The sequence below is a fragment of the Rutidosis leptorrhynchoides genome, chromosome 2 (genome assembly GCF_046630445.1).
Source record: "Rutidosis leptorrhynchoides isolate AG116_Rl617_1_P2 chromosome 2, CSIRO_AGI_Rlap_v1, whole genome shotgun sequence".
NCBI classification, from domain to species: Eukaryota; Viridiplantae; Streptophyta; class Magnoliopsida; order Asterales; family Asteraceae; genus Rutidosis; species Rutidosis leptorrhynchoides.
In genome coordinates this window covers 533,636,127-533,643,166 of record NC_092334.1, presented here as the reverse complement: position 1 = coordinate 533,643,166, position 7,040 = coordinate 533,636,127, and positions in this window count along the sequence as shown.

The following is a 7,040-nucleotide window of genomic DNA, read 5'->3' as shown; positions in this document are numbered from 1 at the left end:
ATTTAAACACTTGGTTACCATTAAAAATACTAGTAATGCAGTAGTTGTATTAGAATATAGTGCTCTCTGATAATAAAGAACAGCCCTAGTCTTATATACTGACTACCAACTTCTAGTAAAAATTTTTAATTTTTTTTCAAATAAATGAATTCAAAATCATGTTTATACATATTTATGAACGATAAAACTAGGTGTTAACACCGAAATTATTGTTACCTCAGAAAGGACATAAATTGAGAAACAACCCAAAATGTTAGAATTCATTTAAAATGGAATAGAGGATAATAAAAAGGCAAAGAAAGGGAAAATAAAAGCCAAGTGTGAGAAAAATTTACCAAGTTATTTAAAACATATATAACATATTTTTGTACAAATAATTGAAGATACTTTTGTTTTGAACGATATTAATCAGTTTTATCCAGTTTATTGTAATATAAATAGAATTTATAAGGAAGTAAAGTCTTCCGAGAAAAAGACACGCGCTTCTTGATTTAGGTTAGGAAGTTATCGTCCAGACCAGTTGTAGAGTCTACGAAAAACCTTGAAAAGTTTTCTCGAAAATCAGCTGGAAATCCACGGACCTCAGCATCAAACAGGGTCGCCAAGTGGTGAGACTTATCCTAACCATGAGATGATCTGTCTCGTACAATGGGGGGGACCGTGAAAATTAGCTTATAAGACTAATGAATCAGATCCCCAGAAAGGATAATCTCCTTAAAGAGCAAAAATCAGCTTTTAAGACTGATATTACTCAATCCTTGAGATTAACCTTAAAGATTGAGAATTCAAACTCATGGAATTCGATGATATCTAAACTCGAGCTTGAATGAGAAAATATTTTTATCAAATTACAAACCGATTTGTTTTCTGAAAACCCTATTTTCAATGCGTTCATTACCATTGAACGTAAAATCCTAGGAATTCACCTGGAATTCATTAGGTCACCTGAACCAAATCGGGTGTCAACCGTAAGAATGGTGGTTGCATTGCATGGTCGAAGACAGGACCTTGTGCCAGACCGAAAAACTATAGGGTGATCCTTACTATTGCTCCTACAAAGGATAGTAATTGCATCCGACACGATATAGACCATAATCAAAAGCATGTCACGGGACATTGCCTTAATAGTTACTTGTTCAACGCTTTCCTTAACAACCGGACGGTAGTTTACCGAAAGGTAATATACGGATCAAGTAAACTGGACATGTTACTTTCCCAATACAAGGTTAGCAAGTGGGTGACACAAAACCGCAAGTTTCAAGCTAAAATTTTCAAATCTGAAACCCACAAAACCCAGAAACATTTTGCAAACACCGGTGAAGGGTTATTTCGGAAAACTTATCTAGGGTAAAATCTAGATTGAATTTTCAAAAGATCCAATGTTTTCATAAAGATCCAAATTCCTAAATGATCTAAATTTTTATAGTCATGTGGGACTGTAAACCACATCGTTACTACCATTGTTCATACCGCCATATTAAAATCACTGATGTACAAAGTGTGAAGAATAAAGAAGTGATTCTAGTAAAGTTATATTCAAGTTCTATATTGCTTGAGGACAAACAACACTCAAGTGTGAGAATATTTGATAATGCTAAAAACGAACATATATTTCATAGCATTATCCCTCAAGAAAGAAAAGCTTTTAGTTACAATTGTTCTATTTACAAGTGATATTCGTTTAAATATTAAAAGGTGAAAACAAAAGACAGATTCGACGATTTGAAGACGTAAACGACCAAAAAGCTAAAAAGTATAAAGTACAATCCAAGTGGTTCAATTTATTGATAAGAAACGTCTAAAAGTTACAAGAGTACAAGACGTAAAACGCAAAGTACAAGATATTAAATAGTACGAAAGGACGTTCAAAATCCGGAACCGGGGCCTGAGCCATCTAACAACGCGCGACGCAACAGACCTAAAATTACAAGTCAATTATGCACATGAATATAATTTAATATATATATAATTATATAAAAATTATATATATTATATATATATTTATAAGTGTCGGCAGACTAGAAAACAACTCATTGTAACCAGGAAATTACGGCCATGCGACTGCATGGCCTGGAAGAAGAAAACACATGCGGCTGCATGAGTCACTGTAGCAGTTCACATTCTATAAAATGCACGAGTTCTGGCCGAAATATAGCACATCTTTTTCTAATCTCTCTCTCACAAATATACATATATTTATATTTATAATTTTAATTTTAATTTTAATTTAAGATTAATAATAATAAGGTTATGTTAGCGAATGTTTTAAGTTTGTAAGTCTAAATTCTGTCTGTATAACGCTACGCTATTTATACTCATTGTAAGTTATGTTCAACCTTTTTAAATTAATGTCTCGTAGCTAAGTTATTATTATGCTTATTTAAATCGAAGTAATCGTGATGTTGGGCTAAATATTAAAGACGGGGTTATTGGGGTTTGTACCATAATTGGGGTTTGAACAAAAGACCGACACTTGTGGAAATTGGACTATGGGCTATTAATCCCTTTATATTTGTTTAACTGAATGATAGTTCGTTAATTTAATATAGAGATTTACAATTTGAGGTAATTATAAATAACCATATACACTCGATCGGACACGATGGGCGGGATATTTATAAATACTAATAATTGTTCATTTAACCGGACACTGGGATGGATTAATAGTCAATGGACTCATTAAAACAGGGGTGGATTACATACAAGGACACTTGGTGTAATTGATAATAAAGTATTAAAACCTTGGATTGCACACAGTCGATAACCTGGTGTAATCATTAACAATGTATTAAAACCTTATTACAGTTTAAGTCCCCAATTAGTTGGAATATTTGACTTCGGATATAAGAATAATTTAACGAGGACACTCGCACTTTATATTTATGACTGATGGACTGTTATGGACAAAAATCAGATGGACATATCGAATAATCCAGGACAAAAGACAATTAACCCATGGTAATAAATTAAAAATCAACACGTCAAAAATCATGATTACGGAAGTTTAAATAAGCATAATTCCATTATTTTATATCTCATCGCACTTTTATTTACTGTCATTTTATTTATCGTACTTTTTAATTATCGTACTTTTTAATTATAGCAATTTTATTTACGCTTTAAATTAAGTCATTTGTATATTTAATATTTTACATTAGGTATTAATTGCGACTTAAGACATAAAATCAACAAACCGGTCATTAAACGGTAAAAACCCCTTTTTATAATAATAATACTGCTTATATATATTTATATATATATATATATATATATATATATATATATATATATATATATATATATATATATATATATATATTTACAATTATAGGTTAAAATAATTATAGCGTTAAACTTGTTTGCTGTATCCCTGTGGAATGAACCAGACTTACTAAAAACTACACTACTGTACGATTAGGTACACTGCCTATAAGTGTTGTAGCAAGGTTTAAGTATATCCACTATATAAATAAATAAATAACTTGTGTAAAATTGTATCGTATTTAATAGTATTTCGCAACAAAAAATATAACTATTTCGTATACACTGTTGCACACATAAATACCACAAACACCAGCAGCATCACCGACATCAACAGTACCTTCATCAACATCAACAGTATCATTACCACCACCAACAACCACATCCGTATCCCACACCTCAATATCACATCTAAAATCTGCACTTCGAGCATCAACATCATACGCACCATAGGTACCAAGGAGTACCAACAATAATAAACGATGAAGTATCGATTCATCACTTAATTGAAGCAATATTCTGCAGAGAATATGTAATTTATAAAAAATTTAGAGGTTACTTATTCTAGTTCTAACCATAAACCAGAAGAGTAGATGGATAGAGATGATAGAGGAAACTCTGACAAGAATGGTGTGTGATCTACAAGCCAGATTAGTTGTACAAGCGCCACCATAAGTACCACCAGCATCACCATTAGTATCACCAACACCAGTAACACCTGTAGTACCACAAGCTCCACCAACTCCATAACCACCGACGATATCGACACCACAATCACCGAGGAGTATATTGGAATAACGAATTATGAAGTATTAACTCATTATTTCCAAATAATTTATATATTATATATATGAATTTTGGAAACCATAATATATTTTTTCGTACTAAGCTATTAAGTATGAATTGAAAAAGGGTAGATACTACTCGGTTAATTCATATTACTAATATGCTATGATGTACATCCTTCATTAACTACAATCTCTGTTTCAAACCAATGAATTCCATTTCATAATAAACCAAGTTTATTATTCAACAACATGTTTGATTTTACACTCCCATTTTCGATATACTCGAAACTTTCCAGAAAACATCATTCGTACTTTGCGGAATTAAAAAGTATTTCATGAGCATCAACATCCTTTACCAAGGAATATCAAAAAGAATAAATAATGATGTATTAATTACATTAGTGAAATACTCCGCAAAGATTATGTAAACTCTAAAGTTTTAGGGATTATTCATTTCTAGTTCCAACCATAAACCAAATGAGATTAATATAATATTAACTCAAATTCATATTACATCTGAAGAAAATATACATACATATATTTTCATAAAGACTGCAATAAAAATTCTTTTGTACAAAATATTACTTGTGAAATTTTATTTTAATGGGTAGGTAATACCCGAGAAATACTTAAGTTCACACTAATATGTTACGCTGTACATTTTCAATGATGTTTCAACAATCATTAATTATACTCTCTCCTTTCATAGCAATTTACATCATTTCATAAAAATCAAGACAACCATTTTCCATGCCAATTCAATTACATATTCTGATTTTGACAAATCAAAATCCAAGTCAAGATTTAAAAAGTGTCATCAATATTAAATTCCTACATCCTTCGAAACCATACTTTGAATTCAAAATGTTATTCATAAAATCGAGGAGAATATTATTCATATCTTTCATAATTCGCGATGATTTCACCTCTACTATCATATACTAACGAATACAACCTGTGTTCAAACACTCCAATTCAAAATTCTTGAAAGCACCCCAGTTTACGAATCAATTCTTGGAATTTTGAAAAGCTGATGAAGCAGCAAAAATTGTAAATGACCTTAACAGTCAAAAGTTTGATGATAAAGAATAGCGTGTTGAAAAAGCTCAGAAAATGAGAAAATTTTGTACTGAAAAACGGATAGAGCAAACCATGAAGGAGGCTATGGACAAATCACAAAAAGACTAAATCTACCTTCAAAGAATCCAAATGATTCAGTGTCTGCTGAAATCTTTAGCGAATCCCTTGCTCCTTACATATTCTAAACTCTTGCGGATTTTTTTTCTTCATCATCCTTCGATCTTAGAAATTCTAAGATATCATCATATCTTCCATTATAAATATCCTCAATATTTCTGAAAAATACATTCATAACTATTCTTGTCCAAAATTAATTATCTCTTCGCGCTATCTGTAATAAATCATAAAGGAAACTATTTTAGTTCCTAAAGTTTGGTAACATTCGAATTTAAAATTCTTGATATTTGGAGTAGTGTTGGAATGAAAGCATGAGTTAGTGTAATATAATTACGCCCGATTAACGTGATTATAATATAGTAAGTCATGCGGAAGTTCTAATGGCACATGATGAAGGTAGTACTTTATCAACATTACCCTCACCATGTACCATGTTACGCGACTCTTTTATTTTACTTAACATCTGAACATACCAAGAATGTATTTTTTTGATAGTTCTATACTTTCCGTGATTCCAGTAGTTTGCTAATATAATCGTGCTATTACATTTTTCTTTCTACTTATAACACTAGTTATGCTCATTTGAAATCTTATCTATCGTATTTCCGGAGAAATCTTTATCATTTCACTTGTATTTCTCAATAGTGAGAAATTTATTGAACTTGTGCTTATCATAAAATGGAACCCGACCCATTTAGGGTACTCAAAATACTCCATTCATCGATCTTATCATTTTCTTTGATAATGATTATACTAACAATCGAATTCATTTGAAGAATTCAAGTTATATCATATTTCATGATATGAAAATATCCTCGTTTTCGTTATCAACTTTCCTTAGCCAAATTTTGGGACGAAATTTCTTTTAACGGGTAGGTACTGTCATGATCCGGAAATTTCGGTCAAATTTAAACTCTGATAACTCTGACAAGATAAGCAAATTGATGTGTTGCATTAAAATATTTTTTTCATACATTTAATTAACCATTGGACTTTACCCTACGATTCACGAACAACCTATAATTTAAAACTCGAACCCGTCATGATTTATATATGATTTTACTTTCTTAAATGAAAACGTTTTATGATATAATAATTTCTATTATTATAACCTCTTAATAAAATGATTTTGAATATAATTAGTTCTAAAAAACTGAATTTTATAATATTTATATATGAAATGATAAAAATTTACTATGAAACGATGCTATTTCAAATTAAAAATTTTACGTATTAAGTCATTTTATTTTTATGATATAATTTTTGTAATATTTTTTAATAAACGAAGTTAAATTAAAAATGTACAATTTATAAAGCACAACGTACAACAACGTATAGCTTAAATAGTTGAATTTAAATTAATTCATTTACTATTCATTGAATAGTAAATGAAACGAAATTAATTCATTTACTATTCACATGAAAACGACATGATTGAAATTATTAATTATAAGTTACATAAAATACCCCTGGAGTATTTTAAAAATACGACTTTTTAAAAATTTACGATTCATATTAGATTCTAAATTTATTATTATATTATTATATTTTATTTCAATATTATTATATTATTATATTTATTTTATTATTATATTTAAATTAATATTATATTATATATCTTTGTCCAGTTAAAAATTAGGAAAACACATATTACGCTTATAAACTTTATAAACGAACCTTTTTACAACTAAATTTATAAAGCTTAAGACCAAAATAGAAATATATATATATATATATATATATATATATATATATATATATATATATATATATATATATATATATAAAGTGAAA